The 21,648-nt window shown below is 39.4% G+C and overlaps 2 long non-coding RNA genes across 3 annotated transcripts in view; both read left to right on the top strand.

Annotated features, from left to right (window-relative positions):
- LOC129437069 (uncharacterized) overlaps positions 1–21,648 on the top strand; it is a 363,412-nt gene that overhangs the window by 212,228 nt on the left and 129,536 nt on the right. The gene's annotated exons all lie outside the window — the stretch shown is intronic.
- Positions 1,000–2,923, top strand: LOC141353313 (uncharacterized). Its single transcript, XR_012360342.1, has 4 exons — positions 1,000–1,044; positions 1,449–1,523; positions 1,641–1,714; positions 1,829–2,923. It is a non-coding gene; the product is annotated as an uncharacterized lncRNA (long non-coding RNA).

Below are 21,648 nucleotides of genomic sequence, written 5' to 3' on the forward strand. Positions count from 1 at the left end.
TACTCACACCAACTCATTTACACTAACTCACTCACACTTACACTCACACTTACTCGCCTTTACACACTTACTCACATTTACATTCACACTCACTCACACTTACTCACACTCACTCACATTGACACACTTGCTCACACTTACTTTCACAGTTACTCACAACCACTCAAACCCACTCACACTCACTGACATTTACACACTTACGCAAAGACTTCTTTACACGATTATTTGCTCGGGTGTAACATTGTGCTGTAAATGAGCCCGGAGATATCATGCGTTAAACAGTATGATTGTATGGTGTAATGTAAATATACAATTTATCATAAAACAATATCACTACTTAGAATATATTTTGACTAGTGTTTATGCCTCAACAAGTCTTGTTTACGCGACTATCTGTTCGGGTGTAAATGTATCGATGTAGTATCGATGTGCTGAATGTGTCCGGTAATGGCCCATTAACAAAGATATACAGCGCATCTCTGTGCCAAATTATGTTATCTCAACTATGCTTTCCTTTGTATTGCTTTATAAGTTTGTTACTGTGGAGAATACATGATATTAATTATTAAAAACTTTTGTAGGAATGCTGCATCATTGTCCTCTTCAGCGGGCATCTGCAGAAATGCGACGGACATTCATACAGGGTAAGTCACATTTGCGGGATTTTCTCTTTCATTAGTAGACTATTACTGATGTTTTGCTTGGTATTTTGGAAAATACAAGATGGTAATAATGTTTTTATGTATATATATAAAGTAAACATATCTGTATTTTCCGAAAATACATGATACAAATAATGTTTTTTTTTTTTAGTAATGTGGCTTCGCCGTCATTTACTCGTACGGGGGCATCCAGAAACGAACCCGAAATTCATAAAGTGTAAGTTACATTTACCGGCTTTTGTGTTCTCAATATTAGTATTACTGATGTGTTGCTTGATTTTTTTATGCATAAAACTATGATTGATTTTTTAGGAATGTTGCTGCATCACTTTCACCTTCGCATTGGGAGGGCACACAGAAGCGCAATTGAGAACAAGAAAGGGTACGTCCACATGTAACCATTTTTTTTTTCTTTTATGCATTCACAATATTTGTATTACTGACATGTTGCTTATATGATAACAGTAAATGTTCATCATGCGCAAATATTCATGTATCTGTTCGGGTGTAAATGTTTCGATGTAGCCTAGTATTGATGTGCTGTGAATGTGCCCGGAGATATGTAATGTGTTAATGTTTAGCCATAAATATGTCCGGTAATGGCCCGTTAACAAACATATACAGCGAATCTCTGTACCCAATCTTATCTCAGCTCTTTACTGCCTTAGTTATTGCTTTTGTTACTGTGCAGAATACATTATTAAAAAAAAGTTCTCAATATTAGTAATACTGATGTGTTGCTTTGTACTTTGAAAATGCATTATATTAATTAAGATATGTTTTCAGGAATGTGTCTGCAACACCAACTTCGTCTGGTACTCGCACGAGGGCACGCAGCTGCGCAACTGGGAACAATAAAGAGTACGTCAACATGTACCCATTTTTCTGTTATGTCTGCACTATATTAGTATTACTGATTTGTTGCTTAGTACTTTGGAAAATACACGATGATACTAATTATGATGATTTTTTTTTTAGGAATATGGCAATATACTTTCGCTTTCATTTCCTCGCACGAGATCACACAGCAACGCTACCGATATTCATCCAATGTAAGCCACATTTACCAATGTTTCTGTTATGCGTGCACTATATTAGTATTAGTAATGTGCTGCTTTAGTGCTTTGGAAAATACATGATGATGATCTGTTTTGGGTTTTTTTTAGGAATGTTGCTGCATCACTTTCACTTTTACCTGGTACTCATAAACTTGTAAATGCAAAACATGTAATGTTCCATTGTGTGTTCAGTTAAATAGGAACTGTTTTGAACAATGGCACAACAACATTTAACTCCATTCTCAAAGATTTACAGATGGTTTACAAATTTATATCTTATTTTTTATATTGTTATATTGTATTTTTTTATAAGTATTTTTAGAAGCACACCAAACTGTACATTCACAGCTGACATTTAGAATAATTTTCTTTTAATTAGAGCCATATTGTACTGGTCATATAAAACATTGTTACATGTATACATATTGTTACTTTATTGTTTATAACTACAATGAAGCTTCTTTTATTTATAATTACAATAAAGCTTCTTAACTCTATTGTATTGTTCATGTTTTTAGCATTTTTTGCAACCTTATAAGACTCTTATATTACTAATTTCAGATAAAAATAAAGTCTTACGTTTTTTGTATTTTATTGTAACCTATTTTTTTAAACTACAAGCAAAAGATTTTCTATTTAAGTCTCCCCACATTCATTCTTTTGTCACAACATTCCTCACTGAGCCATTAGGGGGTTGGGTCTCCTCAGGTGTGAAACACATCAATATTCATGACCATTGACCCTCCCTTGCATATTGCCTTTACACAGCAAAAAGTGTCTTACAAAAGTTAAATCAATGTATTGTTTCATGTGAATGAGTGGGTAAAATGGTTTTTACATCTTTTTGTAGCAAATTCTCTACTCTACAAGAGTAGATAACTTTTTTGCTTGTTCACAAATGTTTAGGATGTGTTCCTTGGCCTTATTTCAGCAACTTTTTGTTTTGATTTTTTTACTAACCACGCATAAACATCATTAACTTAAAAATACAAACATGTACATACATTTAACTTACATATTATTATAGCACAGTTTGTGCTGAATACAGTGTTATGTGATATTAGCCATTAATGTGTTTTAAAGCAACTGAAAAAGGACCAAATGTGAGAGCATATCAGAACCTCTGACAGTGTCCAAAAAGGGTCCGACCCCAGAGGGTTAACATACTTACTTACACTCGCTCACATTTACACACTTACTGACATTTACACACTTACTCACACTCGCTTACATTTACACACTCACTCACATTTACACACTTACTAACACTTAAATTCACACTCACTCACACTTACTCACACTCACTCACATTGACACACTTGCCCACACTTACTCTCACAGTTACTCACACCCACTCATTAACACTAACTCACTTACACTTAAACTCACAATTACTCAAATGTACACACTAACTATCACTTACATTCACACTCATTCACTCACATTGACACACTTGCTCACACTAACTCTCACACTTACACACACTCACTGACATTTACACACTTCCTTACACTCACACTTACTCACACTCACTGACATTTTCACACTCCCATTTACACACTAACTCACACTTACACTTACTCACACTCACTGACATTTACACACTTGCTCACATTTACACTTACACTTATTCACACTTGCTTACATTTACACACTCACATTTACACACTTACTAACACTTACATTCACACTGACTCACACTCACTCACATTGACACACTTGCTCACAATTACTCACACCCACTCACACTCGCTCACATTTACACACCCACTAACATTTACACATTTACTTACACTTACATTCACACTCACTCACACTTGCTCACACTTGCTCATACTTACTTTCTCAGTTACTCACACACACTCATGTACACTAACTCACTCACACTTACACTCACACATACTCACATTTACACACTTGCATTTACACTCACTTACACTCACTCACATTAACACACGCTCACACTAACTCTCACAGTTACTCAGACCCACTCATTTACACTAACTCACTCACACTTACGCTCACACTTACTCACCTTTACACACTTACTAACACTTACATTCACATTCACTCACATTGACACACTTGCTCACACTTACTCTCACACTTACACCCTCTCACACTTACTCACATTTACACACTTACTCACACTCCCACATACTGACATTTACACACTTAATCGCATTTACACACTTAAACTCACACTCACACTCGCTCACATTTACACATTCACTCACATTTACACACTTACTAACACTTACATTCACACTGACTCACACTTACTCACACTCACTCACATTGACACAATTGCTCACACTTACTCTCACACTTACACCCACTCACACTTACTCACACTCACTCACATTGACACACTTACTCACACTTACTCACACTCGCACACATTTACACACTCACATTTACACACTTACTAACACTTACATACACACTCACTCACACTTACTCACACTCACTCACATTGACACATTTGCTCACACTTACTCTCACAGTTACTTACACCAACTCATTTACACTAACTCACTCACACTTACACTCACATTTACTCACATTTACACACTTACTGACATTTACATTCACACTCACTCACACTTTCTCACACTCACTCACATTGACACACTTGCTCACACTTACTTTCACAGTTACTCAAACCCACTCACACTTACTCACACTCACTGACATTTACACACTCACACTTACTCACACACACTGACATTTACACACTTACTCCCATTTACACACTTACTCACACTTACACTTACTCACACTCACTGACATTTACACACTTGCTCACATTTACACACTCACACTCACACATACTGACATTTACACATTTACTCGCGTTTACACACTTACACTCACACTCGCTCACATTTACACATTCATTCACATTTACACACTTACTAACACTTACACTCACCCTTACTCACACTCACTGACATTTACACACTTACTCCCATTTACACACTTACTTACATTAACACACTTACTCACACTCGCTCACATTTACACACTCACTGACATTTACACACTTACTCACACTCGCTTACATTTACACACTCACTCACATTTACACACTTACTAATACTTAAATTCACACTCACTCACACTTACTCACACTCACTCACATTGACACACTTGCCCACACTTACTCTCACAGTTACTCACACCCACTCATTTAAACTAACTCACTTACACTTAAACTCACAATTACTCAAATGTACACACTTACTAACACTTACATTCACACTCACTCACTCACATTGACACACTTGCTCACACTTACTCACACCCACTCACACTAACTCACATTGACACACTCACACTTACTTTTACTCACATTTGTGCACTCACTAACATTTACAAACTTTTTAACACTTTCATTCACACTCACTCACACTTACTCACACTCACTCACATTGACACACTTGCTCACACTTACTCTCAAACTTACTCACACCCACTCACACTTACTCACATTTACACACTTACTCACACTCGCTCACATTTACACACTCACTCACATTTACACACTTGCTAACACTTACATTCACACTCACTCACACTTACTCAAACTCACTCACATTGACACACTTGTTCACACTTACTCTCACAGTTACTCATACCCACTTTTTACACTAACTCACTCACACTTACACTCATATTTACACACTTACTAACACTTACATTTACACTCACTCACATTCACTCACTCACATTGACACACTTGCTCACACTTACTCTCAAAATTACTCACACCCACTCACACTTACTCACATTTACACACTTACTCACACACACACGTACTCACACTTAATCACATTTACACACTTACTCCCATTTACACAGTTAATCACACTAACACTTACTCACACTCACTGACATTTACACACTCACTCACATTCACACACTTACTCACATTTACATTCACACTCACTTACACTCACTCACATTGACACACTTGCTCACACTTACTCTCACAGTTACTCAGACCCACTCATTTACACTAACTCACTCACACTTACGCTCACACTTACTCACCTTTACACACTTACTAACACTTACATTCACACTCACTCACATTGACACACTTGCTCACACTTACTCTCACACTTACACCCTCTCACACTTACTCACATTTACACACTTACTAACACTTACATTCACACTCACTCACATTGACACACTTACTCTCACACTTACACCCTCTCACACTTACTCACATTTACACACTTACTCACACTCACACATACTGACATTTACACACTTAATCGCATTTACACACTTAAACTCACACTCGCTCACATTTACACATTCACTCACATAAACACACTTACTAACACTTACATTCACACTGACTCACACTTACTCACACTCACTCACATTGACACACTTGCTCACACTTACTCTCACACTTACTCATACCCACTCACACTTACTCACATTTACACACTTACTCACACTCGCACACATTTGCTCACACTTACTCTTACAGTTACTTACACCAACTCATTTACACTAACTCACTCACACTTACTCACACTCGCACACATTTACACACTTACTCACATTTACACATTTACTGACATTTACATTCACACTCACTCACACTTACTCACACTCACTCACATTAAAACACTTGCTCACACTTACTTTCACAGTTACTCAAATCCACTCACACTTACTCACACTCACTGACATTTACACACTCACTCACACTTACTCACACACACTGACATTTACACACTTACTCCCATTTACACACTTACTCACACTTACACTTACTCACACTCACTGACATTTACACACTTACTCGCTTACACACTTACACTCACACTCGCTCACATTTTCACATTCACTTACATTTACACACTTACTAACACTTACTTTCACACTGACTCACACTTACTCACACTCACTCACATTGACACACTTGCTCACACTTACTCTCACACTTACTCACACCCACTCACACTTACTCACATTTACACACTTACTCACACTTACTCACACTCACTCACACTTACTCACACTCACTCACATTGACACATTTGCACACTCACTCACATTGACACACTTGCTCACACTTACTCTCACACTTACTCATACCCACTCACACTTACTCACATTTACACACTTACTCACACTCGCACACATTTGCTCACACTTACTCTTACAGTTACTTACACCAACTCATTTACACTAACTCACTCACACTTACTCACACTCGCACACATTTACACACTTACTCACATTTACACATTTACTGACATTTACATTCACACTCACTCACACTTACTCACACTCACTCACATTAAAACACTTGCTCACACTTACTTTCACAGTTACTCAAATCCACTCACACTTACTCACACTCACTGACATTTACACACTCACTCACACTTACTCACACACACTGACATTTACACACTTACTCCCATTTACACACTTACTCACACTTACACTTACTCACACTCACTGACATTTACACACTTACTCGCTTACACACTTACACTCACACTCGCTCACATTTTCACATTCACTTACATTTACACACTTACTAACACTTACTTTCACACTGACTCACACTTACTCACACTCACTCACATTGACACACTTGCTCACACTTACTCTCACACTTACTCACACCCACTCACACTTACTCACATTTACACACTTACTCACACTTACTCACACTCACTCACACTTACTCACACTCACTCACATTGACACATTTACTCACACTTACTCTCACAGTTACTCACACCAACTCATTTACACTAACTCACTCACACTTACACTCACACTTACTGACATTTACATTCCCACTCACTCACACTTACACACACTCACTCACATTGACACACTTGCTCACACTTACTTTCACAGTTACTCACAACAACTCAAACCCACTCACACTTACTCACTGACATTTACACACTTACTCACACTCACACTTACTCACACTCACTGACATTTACACACTTACTCCCATTTACACACTTACTCACACTTACTCACACTTGCTTACATTTACACACTCACATTTACACACTTACTAACACTTACAGTCACACTGACTCACACTCACTCACATTGACACACTTGCTCACACTTACTTACACCCACTCACACTCACTCAAATTTACACACTAACTCAAACTCACACTTACTCACACTCGCTCACATTTACACACTTACTCACACTTACACTCGCTCAAATTTACACACTCACTCAAATTTACACACTTGCTCACACTTACTCTCACAGTTACTCACACCCACTCATTTACACTAACTCACTCACAATTACACTCACAATTACTCACATTTACACACTTTTTAACACTTACATTCACTCTCACTCACACTCACTCACATTGACAGACTTGCTCACAGTTACTCTCACACTTACTCACACCCACTCACACTCACTCACATTTACACACTAACTCACATTGACACTCACACTTATTTTCACTCACATTTACACTCACTCACATTTACACACTTTTTAACACTTACATTCACACTCACTCACACTTACTCGCACTCACTCACATTGACACACTTGCTCACACTTACTCAAACCCACTCACACTTACTCACATTTACACACTTACACTCACACTTAATCACACTCGCTCACATTTACACACTCACTAACATTTACACACTTACTAACACTTACATTCACACTCACTCACACTTACTCACATTAGGGGTTTTCACACTGCGCTTAACCCTGGGTTATCTTCGTTCTAAACCCCGCTTTTAACCCTGGGTTAAGGAGCGTTTCACACCTGTAATTTGAAAGCAGTGTTAGCACCGCTTTTTACCCAGGGTTATGAAACCCTGCTCCGGAGCAGGGTTAGCAGCGCATTTGTGGTGTTAACCTTGCATTGCGGTGCCAAACGCATGCAGTGTGAAACGAAGCAGGGTTAGAATGTTATGACCCTAATTAAACACAGCTGAAGCAGCTAATTAAGGTGTTCAGGGTTGCTTGATAATTACAGACAGGTGTGTTGGAGCTGTGTTGGAGACTCCTGACCCAGGGTTTTGGAATGCACAGTGTGAAACGTCAAATTATGAATGCCCAGGGTTATCTCTTAATCCCTGGTTAAGTTTGAACAGTGTGAAACATGAGAAAAATAACTCAGGATTCCGTTAACCCTGGTTTTAGAATAACCCAGGGTTAACAATTTCAGGTGTGAAAAGCCTAATTGACACACTTGCTCATACTTACTCTCACAGTTACTCACACCCACTCATTTACACTAACTCACTCACACTTACCCTCACAATTACTCACATTTACACACTTATATTTACACTCACTCACACTCACTCACATTGACACACTTGCTCACACTTACACTCACACCCACTCACACCAACTCACACGTACTCACATTCACTGACATTTACACACTTACTCCCATTTACACACTTGCTCACATTTACACACTTACTCACACTTGCTTACATTTACACACTCACATTTACACACTTACTAACACTTACATTCACACTCACTCACACTCACTCACATTGACACACTTGTTCACACTAACTCACACCCACTCACACTTACTCACATTTACACACTTACTCACACTCGCTCACATTTACACACTCACTCACATTTACACACTTGCTAACACTTACATTTACACTCACTCACACTTACTCACACTCACTCCACATTTACACACTTGTTCACACTTACTCTCACAGTTACTCACACCCACTCATTTACACTAACTCACTCACACTTACACTCACAATTACTCACATTTACAGACTTACTAACACTTACATTCACACTCACTCACACTCACATTTACACACTTACTCACACTCACACTTACTCACAGTCACTGACATTTACACACTTACTCACATTTACACACTTACTCGCATTCGCTTACATTTACACACTCACATTTACACACTTACTAACACTTATACTCACACTTACTCACACTCACTGACATTTACACACTTACTCCCATTTATACACTTACTCCCATTTACACACTTACTCACACTCACACTTACTCACACTGACTGACATTTACACACTTGCTCACATTTACACACTTGCTCACACTTACACTTACTCACACTCACTGACATTTACACACTTACATTTACACACTTACTCACATTCGCTTACATTTACACACTCACATTTACACACTTACTAACACTTACACTCACCCTTACTCACACTCACTGACATTTACACACTTACTCCCATTTACACACTTACTCACATTAACACACTTACTCACACTCGCTCACTTTACACACTCACTGACATTTACACACTTACTCACATTTACACACTTACTCACATTCGCTTACATTTACACACTCACATTTACACACTTACTAACACTTACACTCACCCTTACTCACACTCACTGACATTTACACACTTACTCCCATTTACACACTTACTCACATTAACACACTTACTCACACTCGCTCACATTTACACACTCACTGACATTTACACACTTACTCACATTTACACACTTACTCACACTCGCTCACATTTACACACTCACTCACATTTACACACTTACTAACACTTACATTCACACTCACTCACACTTACTCACACTCACTCACATTGACACACTTGCCCACACTTACTCTCACAGTTACTCACACCCACTCATTTACACTAACTCACTTACACTTAAACTCACAATTACTCAAATTTACACACTTACTAACACTTACATTCACACTCACTCACACTCACTCACATTGACACACCTGCTCACACTTACTCTCACACTTACTCACACCCACTCACACTAACTCACATTGACACACTCACACTTACTTTTACTCACATTGACACACTCACTAACATTTACACACTTTTTAACACTTTCATTCACACTCACTCACACTTACTCACACTCACTCACATTGACACACTTGCTCACACTTACTCTCACACTTACTCACACTTACTCACATTTACACACTTACTCACACTCACTCACATTTACACACTAACTAACACTTAAATTCGCTCTTACTCACACTTACTCACACTCACTCACTCACATTGACACACTTGCTCACACTTACTCTCAGAGTTTCTCACACACACTCATTTACACTAACTCACTCACACTTACACTCACAATTACTCACATTTACACACTTACTAAAATTTACATTCACACTCAATCACACTTACTCACACTCACTCACATTGACACACTTGCTCACACTAACTCTTACACTTACTCACACTCACTGACATTTACACACGTACTCCCATTTACACACTTACTTACACTTACACTTACTCACACTCACTGACATTTACACACTTGCTCACATTTACACACTTACTCACAATTGCTTACATTTACACACTCACATTTACACACTTACTAACACTTACATTTACACTGACTCACAATGACTCACACTCACTCACATTGACACACTTGCTCACATTTACTCACACCCACTCACAAATACTCATATTTACACACTTACTCACACTCGCACTTACACTCGCTCACATTTACACACTTTTTAACACTTACATTCACACTTACTCACACTCACTCACATTGACACACTTTCTCACACTTACTCTCACAGTTTCTCACACCCACTCATTTACACTAACTCACACTTACACTCACACTTACTCACATTTACACACTTATATTTACACTCACTCACACTCACTCACATTGATACACTTGCTCACACTTACACTCACACCCACTCACACCCACTCACACCAACTCACATTCACTGACATTTACACACTTACTCCCATTTACACACTTACTCACACTTGCTTACATTTACACACTCACATTTACACACTTACTAACACTTACATTCACACTGACTCACACTCACTCACATTGACACACTTGCTCACACTTACTCACACCCACTCACACTTACTCACATTTACACACTTACTCACACTCACTCCACATTTACACACTTGTTCACACTTACTCTCACAGTTACTCACACCCACTCATTTACACTAACTCACTCACACTTACACTCACAATTACTCACATTTACAGACTTACTAACACTTACATTCACACTCACTCACACTCACATTTACACACTTACTCACACTCACACTTACTCACACTCACTGACATTTACACACTTACTCACATTTACACACTTACTCGCATTCGCTTACATTTACACACTCACATTTACACACTTACTAACACTTATACTCACGCTTACTCACACTCACTGACATTTACACACTTACTCCCATTTATACACTTACTCCCAATTACACACTTACTCACACTCACACTTGCTCACACTGACTGACATTTACACACTTGCTCACATTTACACACCTACTCACACTTACACTTACTCACACTCACTGACATTTACACACTTACTCACATTTACACACTTACTCACATTCGCTTACATTTACACACTCACATTTACACATTTACTAACACTTACACTCACCCTTACTCACACTCACTGACATTTACACACTTACTCCCATTTACACACTTACTCACATTAACACACTTACTCACACTCGCTCACATTTACACACTCACTGACATTTACACACTTACTCACATTTACACACTTACTCACATTCGCTTACATTTACACACTCACATTTACACACTTACTAACACTTACACTCACCCTTACTCGCCCTCACTCACATTGACACACTTGCTCACACTTACTAACATTAACACACTTACTCACACTCACAATTACTCACATTCACTCACATTTACACACTCACTCACATTTACACACTTACTAACACTTACATACACACTCACTTACACTTACTCACACTCACTCACATTGACACATTTGCTCACACTTACTCTCACAGTTACTCACATCCACTCATTTACACTAACTCACTCACACTTACTCACATTTATACACTTACTGACATTTACATTTACACTCACTCACACTTACTCACACTCACTCACATTGACACACTTGCTCACACTTACTTTCACAGTTACTCACAACCACTCAAACCCACTCACACTTACTCACACTCACTGACATTTACACACTTGCTCACATTTACACACTTACTCACACTTACTCACACTTGCTTATTTTTACACACTCACATTTACACACTTATTAACACTTACATTCACACTGACTCACACTCACTCACATGGACACACTTGCTCAGACTTACTCACACCCACTCACACTTACTCACATTTACACACTTACACTCACACTTCCTCACACTCAGTCATATTTACACACTTGCTAACACTTACATTCACACTCACTCACACTTACTCACATTTACACACTTACTAACACTTACATTTACACTCAGACTCACTCACTCACATTGACACACTTGCTCACACTCACTCTCACACTTACTCATACCCTCTCACACTTACACTCACACTTACTCACATTTACACACTTACTGACATTTACATTTACACTCACTCACACTTACTCACACCCACTAACACTTACTCACATTTACACACTTACGCTCACACTTACTCACACTCGCTCACATTTACACACTCACTAACATTTACACACTTACTAACACTTATATTCACACTCACTCACACTTACTCACATCCACTCACACTTACTCACATTTACACACTTACTCAAACTCACACTTACTCACACTCACTCCCATTTACACACTTACTCCCATTTATACACTTAATCACACTCAGACTTACTCACACTCACTGACATTTACACACTTACTCACATTTACACACTTACTCACACTCACTCACATTTACACACTCACTCACATTTACACACTTGCTCACACTTACATTCACACTCACTGACATTTACACACTTACTCACATTTACACACCTACTCACACTCACACTTACTCACACTCACTGACATTTACACACTTACTCACATTTACACACTCACATTCGCTTACATTTACACACTCACATTTACACACTTACTAACACTTACACTCACACTTACTCACACTCACTGACATTTACACACTTACTCCCATTTACACACTTACTCAGACTCACACTTACACTTACTCACACTGGCTCACATTGACACACTTGCTCATACTTACTCTCACAGTTACTCACACCCACTCATTTACACTAACTCACTCACACTAACACTCACAATTACTCAGATTTACACATTTATGAACACTCACATTTACACTCACATTTACACTCACTCACATTGACACACTTGCTCACTCTCACACTTACTCACACCCACTCACATCCACTCACACTTACTTACATTTACACACTTACTCGCCTTTACACACTTACACTCACATTCACACTGACTCACACTTACTCACACTCACTCACATTGACACACTTGCTCACACTTACATTTACACACTTACTCACACTTACTAACACTTACATACACACTCACTTACACTTACTCACACTCACTCACATTGACACATTTTGCTCACACTTACTCTCACAGTTACTCACATCCACTCATTAACACTAACTCACTCACACTTACACTCACACTTACTCACATTTATACACTTACTGACATTTACATTTACACTCACTCACACTTACTCACACTCACTCACATTGACACACTTGCTCACACTTACTTTCACAGTTACTCACAACCACTCAAACCCACTCACACTTACTCACACTCGCTGACATCTTTTTTGTAATATAATTTGTGTCCGATGCCAAGTCACTCAGAGTACCCAGTTTCTGGCCTGCAGTTGAGGGTACCTCCATCAGCATCATGATAACAGGAAGCTCTTCTAGCCCACTTTCATCCAGCAATCCCATCAGGTTTTTATCAGAGCAGCTTACTGCTTTAACTTTGTTAGTGAATGCTTTCTTGCACTTTTCTGCCATTTCTGGTGAGAGTCCAGCCAAGAATTCCTCCTGTTCTTCGGTCAGTCTGTTGCCTTTTCTAGGATTCCTGGTGACAGCCTTGCCTTCACTTATGTTCTTGAGTTCCCCTCTTGGACAAAGGAAGTAATGATCAGTGTTGGGGGTAACGCATTACAAGTAACTTGATTTACGTAATAATATTACTTTTCTGAAGTAACGAGTAAAGTAACGCATTACTTTTTAAAAGTACACATTATTATTTGAGTTACTTTTTCAAAAAAGTAACTCAAGTTACTTTTTTAGTTTAATTAATTTGATTAAAAAATATGTACTGAATTAAACTAAACGTATGCACTCTCTGTGCCTGTGTGGAAACAGTTTGAGTCAAAAACTGAGATGGCAGGCGGGAGCTCAACATTTTTGTGATGAAATGTGCAATTTCTGAATGCAGAACTTTTTAGTCATAAAAACACCTGCAAGGCCTGAAAGAGATCAAGCCTTTCCCAAGAAAAAGTAACGCAAAAGTAACTATAAAGTAACGTAAGCATTACTTTCCATGAAAAGTAACTAAGTAATGCAATTAGTTACCTTTTTTGGGAGTAACTTAATATTGTAACGCATTACTTTTAAAAGTAACTTTCCCCAACACTGGTAATGATGGTCTGACAAGGACCCTCTTTTACAATCTTTGTTTCTGCAAAGGTAACTGTCGCTACACCTGTCATCATCCTCATGACATCCTAAGCACTTTTTACATGCTCCCAGCTTTCCCACAATATATCTCCTCTCTGCTAGTTTTAGTTCTCTAAACTTTTTGCAGAAGAAAATCTTTGGCGCTTTTCCATTGCATAGTACCCCACGGTTTGGTTTAGTTTGGGTCGGGTCAGCTTACTTTTGGGAGCTTTTCCATTGGGATCACTTTGTAGTACCCGATACTTTTTTTCGTACCACCTCGGTTGGGGTTCCATGCGACCCGAGCTGATACCAAACGTGACGCGTAAACACTGTAGTTCACTGATTGGTCTGAGAGAATCGTCATCGGCGCCGTCATCCTATTATGTAAAATATTAGCTTTAGCTTAAGGCTTGCTGCTAGCTTGCGCTGTCTCGAGCAAACATGTTGTCATCTGTGCTCTGTTTTAAGTTTCCAAACACCCTTTTAGCGATTAAAAACATCCACAGGTTGTGAATCAGGAACACATAAAAGTTTTTTCCAGACTTGCAGTTGGTGGCGGCACATTCGCGACGTGCACGTCAGTATTATTTATGCTTTAATGCAACTTCATTGAGGCTCAGCGGAGCGCCGTCGAGAGACGCCACGGGTGTTTGAACAGAAACTGTTATGTGAGACAGAGGTAGTTATAAACGCGATGTGCAAAGTAAACTTCTATTTGTGGTGGCCAATTTTAATTTTGTGGCGGCACATTCGCGACGTGCACGTCAGTATTATTTATGCTTTAATGCAACTTCATTGAGGCTCAGCGGAGCTGTTGACTGACGCCACGGGTGTTTGAACAGAAACTGTCATGTGAGACAGAGGTAGTTATAAACGCGATGTGCAAAGTAAACATCTATTTGTGGTGGCCAATTTTAATTTTGTGGCGGACTGATAAATAAATAAATGTTTGGGAATGTACAAGGACGCTCTCTCTTGTATGATGTCACAGCCGTATGCAGCGCAAATATAACGACACGCCTATAATTCCTCCCACTGCGAAGTGATACTAAACTCAATGGAAAAGCAAACCACGCCAAAGTGAGGTGAGCTGACCCGACCCAACCCAAACCAAACCGCGGGGCACCACGCAACGGAAAAGCGCCACTTGTCTCTGTGTTTCTCCACTCCACACACAATGCACCCACCCTTTGTAGAAACTTTCTTTGTCGACCTAGTAAAAGCATAGTTCCTCTCAGATCTTCTTTCTGGCTTTTCCGCTCTATCTGAAATTTTGAGATGATCCAGCTTCTCAAGAATGGCTTCCTCTTTCTTTAGGAACTCTAACAGTGCATCGAAGTGGTTCTCTGGTGTGATGCCATTTGCAGGATCTGTCATGCAGCCCAGCCAGTCCCTTTTCACATAGTCTGGCAACTTGCTCTCAATGGACTTTATTACGAGTGGGTTCTTTATTGCACCAATATTTCCCAGATCAGTGAGATTTGTCAGTGCTTTTTCAACCATTTGGATTAATTCTATCTCTCTTCTGGTCTGATTTCCACTTACAGCTGGGACTCTCTCCAACTCCTCAACAATTTCCATGGCAATCGAGATTTTATCTCCAAAACGGTTTTCTAAGACCCTGAATATGTCAGCTGCAGTGTTATAAGAAGATAATCTGAGTTCTTTAGCAATCTTTTCATCAATGCTGTCCACAAGCTGGATCTTTTTAACCTCAGCTGATCCAGTGGGCTCTCCTTGACTCTGTAGATTTTCTCAGTCCTTTTTCCAGCGGTTAGAAATCTCTCTTAATCCCACTAAACTTAGGCAAACTTGTGGGTCTAAGTTTAACCACTGGCATAATTTGTGCTGCAGATGCTGCGCTATCCAGATTTCTCCCTGTATTAGTTTCTGCTGCTCGATCAGCCTCAGCTGCACTCCGAGCCCATGCAAATTCAGCTTTTCTTGCTTCAAGCTCGTTGCTAAAATCTTTCAGCTTTCTAACACGACTATCAAGATTTGCTCTCTCCGACGTTGGAGTCCATCTCTCCCAATTTATCAAAGCTCCAGTTGCTTCCTTCACCAGTCTTATCAAAAGCTCAAGTTGCACTACATAACTTTCATAGCTGATGCTATCGACAGGTACAGTGACTGTGCGTACACAGGCTCTCTCTGCTGCGGAGATAGCAGATGACACTTCAGTTTCTCTGTATCTTTTCCAGAGGTTATCTTGTATGTCACGACCGGCTCACGCCATGACAAATGAGGGAGGCAACGAAAACAATTTCTTTGCAAAGGAATTTTATTTAACAAAACAACATTTTAAACAAGGATAAATCGCTTAAGAGAATATAATCTTTTAAAATAAAACTACATAATTAACACAAGCACAAACGTCCAAAATAACAAAATTAATACATACCAAAATAAACAAAACGGAGACCGCAAAAATTAACCAAAAGCCAAAAGGGGTAATAGAACAAAGAGCACCCATTACAACATCACACAGGTTTAAATATGAGTGAACAGGTGTTCCAAATTACAATACCTATAAAGACCCATCCCACTGCCGGCTAAAGTGGGATGAACCCAAGGCACGTCACACATTCCCCCTTAAAATTTATGCATATACACATCAAAATAATTAAACAAACTAATTCCAAAAGTGAACACCCCAACCTCCTACCTAAATAGAAACTTTACCTTGGCCTCTCTAGTCTTCAGTGGCTTGCCGAGCTCGGGGCAACTTTAAACACTGAACTCAGCATCCTCAACAACCCCAAAACAAGGACTGCAGAGAGACACTGAAGTGTACCCCCACCCAGGATTACCACCCAAAACAAAAACGAAACCCCCCACTAACTAAATTGGGATGTCCATAAATATAAATTAACATCAAGACTTTACAGAAATAACTCCCAAATACAATGATGTCATGGAGTCCTCCAAATTTCAGGATTCTGTCCCCATCACACTCCTCAACCTCGGGCCCTAGGATCAGAGATAGATTGGGAAGGAGGAAGAGAAAACAGGAAAACCACAGCATAACAATTCACATTATACCCGTGACAGAGCATCCGCAATCACGTTGTCAGTTCCCTTAATATGTCTTATATCAAGGTGATATCCCTGCAGAAAGATACACCACCTCATGAGTCTCTGATTTGGATTCTGTAAAGAATGAAGAAATGTTAGAGGATTGTGATCGGTATATACCACCAATCATTCTCCACAGAAACCCACATAAACATCAAAATGCTTCAGTGCCCAGATCAGAGCCAAAGCTTCTTTCTCTATCACCGAGTAATTCAGTTGGTAAGAATTAAACTTTTTGGAAAAGTACCCCACAACACAATCCACACCATCATCTGAGGTTTGGAGTAGGACCGATCCCGCTCCTACATTACTTGCGTCAACCTGTAATTTAAATGACTTATCCAACTTGGGTGCAGCCAACACTGGAGACACAGTGAGGAGAGATTTAACATCCTCAAATGCTCTCTGACACACAGTGGACCAATCAAATTTGACCTTGTGTCGAAGGAGGTTGGTAAGTGGAGCCACCACCATAGAGAAATTTGGACAAAATCCCCTATAAAAACCCACCATCCCAAGGAATCTCATAAGCTCCTTTTTTGTGGTAGGGGTAGGGAATTGATCGATAGCAACCACTTTAGCACGAACCGGTTGGACGTGACCTTGGCCTACAACCTTTCCAAGATATGTAATAGTGGCCTTAGCAAATTCACATTTGCGCAAATTAACAGTAAGATTAGCATCAACCAACCGATCAAACAAAGCCCTAATCCGAATTAGATGTTCCGCCCAAGTATCACTACAGACGACTACATCGTCTAAGTACACAGCACACCCTTCTATGCCTCCAATAACTCTGTTCATTAGTCGTTGGAATGTTGCGGTAGCGTTCCTAAGGCCAAAACTCATAACTTTATAGGAATATAATCCTGATGGAATTACAAATGCAGATATTTCTTGGGCTCTAGGTGTTAAAGGCACCTGCCAGTAGCCTTTAAGCAAATCAAATTTGCTAACATAGGTGGCAGATCCAACTTGATCGATGCAATCATCGATTCTCGGTAACGGAAACGAGTCAGGTTTAGTTAATACATTCACCTTCCTATAATCTGTACAAAATCTATAAGAGCCATCGGCTTTATTAACCAGTATGCAAGGGGATGCCCAGCTTGAAAAAGACGGCTCCGCCAAACCATTTCTTAACAAATACTCAACCTCAGACTCTAACTTTCGCTTTTTGTCGAAGGGTACCCGGTAACACCAGCGATTGAAATGAGTTTGAATTTCCTTTACAAACTCAACGTGTGTTTGTCTATCCGATTTTTGCCAATTCCTAAATCGCTGCCTATACGCCTCTGGGACTAATTCATAAACCCTTAGAACAGCTGACTTCACAGATTCATACCTTTCAGAATCCTCAGTACTCAACGAGGCAAAAACCTCCTGCGCTCTGCCAGTAAAAACGCATTGCAATAACAAAGCCCGCTCTGAGTCTGACCAACCTCTCGTATTAGCTATACGCTCAAATAAAGAGAAAAGGGTATCAATGTCTTTTTCTTCAAATTTTGGTACAAGTCTTAGATTGGTGACTACATCAAAGTCGAGACACGGATCATCCCCTTCCACAGAAAGTCTCTTAGCTTCTTTTGAAAACTTTCCCGCATTCACACTTACTCACATTTATACACTTACTGACATTTACATTTACACTCACTCACACTTACTCACACTCACTCACATTGACACACTTGCTCACACTTACTTTCACAGTTACTCACAACCACTCAAACCCACTCACACTTAGGGCCAATCCCATTTCTCTGTCTTACCCCTTCCCCTTACCCCTACCCCTTAGTTTTGCACGTTCACGTGAGAGTAAGGGCTATCCCAATTCTCGTTTTGATCAAGGGGTAGGGCTAAGGGCAAGTGGTAGATACCCCTTAAAACCAAGAATTTCCGCGAGCTTACTTGAAACCAAGGGGTACCCAGAATACACTGCGCAACCGGCAAAAATGGCGTCCAGAGCGTCCAGAGAGTCCCATAAATGTAAGTATTTTCAGCTTAATAATTAATTTAAAAATTACTAACGTCTTGTTTTGTGCTCTACACAGTCCTGTTCATATATATTTGAATTATGTTCTTAATTTAAATGTTTTAAAATTTCGCTAGTTTGCTACGCTAACGTTACGTTGCTGATTTGCACAGCATTCCCGTATATGCTGATTTGCACAACATTCCCGTATTTCTCTAACTAGCCATGAATGGACTGCATGCTTGTCTACAGTTTTAACTGGCAGCCAGCAAACGACGATGTATGATGACGTAACCGTAACCAAGCGGTGTCTCATAGGGGTATGTTTTCACCCCTAGCGCTTAACACTTGGTTTTGAGGGACAAGGGCTAGGGGTAAGACGAAGTGGTAGGGGAAGGGGAAGGGGTAAGACAGAGAAATGGGATTGGCCCTTACACTCACTGACATTTACACACCCGCACTCACACTTACTCACATTTATACACTTACTGACATTTACATTTACACTCACTCACACTTACTCACACTCACTCACATTGACACACTTGCTCACACTTACTTTCACAGTTACTCACAACCACTCAAACCCACTCACACTTACTCACACTCACTGACATTTACACACTTGCTCACATTTACACACTTACTCACACTTGCTTATTTTTACACACTCACATTTACACACTTACTAACACTTACATTCACACTCACTCACACTCACTCACATAGACACACTTGCTCAGACTTACTCACACCCACTCACACTTACTCACATTTACGCACTTACACTCACACTTACTCACACTCAGTCATATTTACACACTCACTCACATTTACACACTTGCTAACACTTACATTCACACTCACTCACACTTACTCACATTTACACACTTACTAACACTTACATTTACACTCACACTCACTCACTCACTCACTCACTCACATTGACACACTTGCTCACACTCACTCTCACACTTACTCATACCATCTCACACTTACACTCACACTTACTCACATTTACACACTTACTGACATTTACATTTACACTCACTCACACTTACTCACACCCACTAACACTTACTCACATTTACACACTTAAACACGCACTTACTCACACTCGCTCACATTTACACACTCACTAACATTTACACACTTACTAACACTTATATTCACACTCACTCACACTTACTCACATCCACTCACACTTACTCACATTTACACACTTACTCAAACTCACACTTACTCACACTCACTCCCATTTACACACTTACTCCCATTTATA

Source organism: Misgurnus anguillicaudatus, chromosome 21 (genome assembly GCF_027580225.2).
Source record: "Misgurnus anguillicaudatus chromosome 21, ASM2758022v2, whole genome shotgun sequence".
Taxonomy (NCBI): domain Eukaryota; kingdom Metazoa; phylum Chordata; class Actinopteri; order Cypriniformes; family Cobitidae; genus Misgurnus; species Misgurnus anguillicaudatus.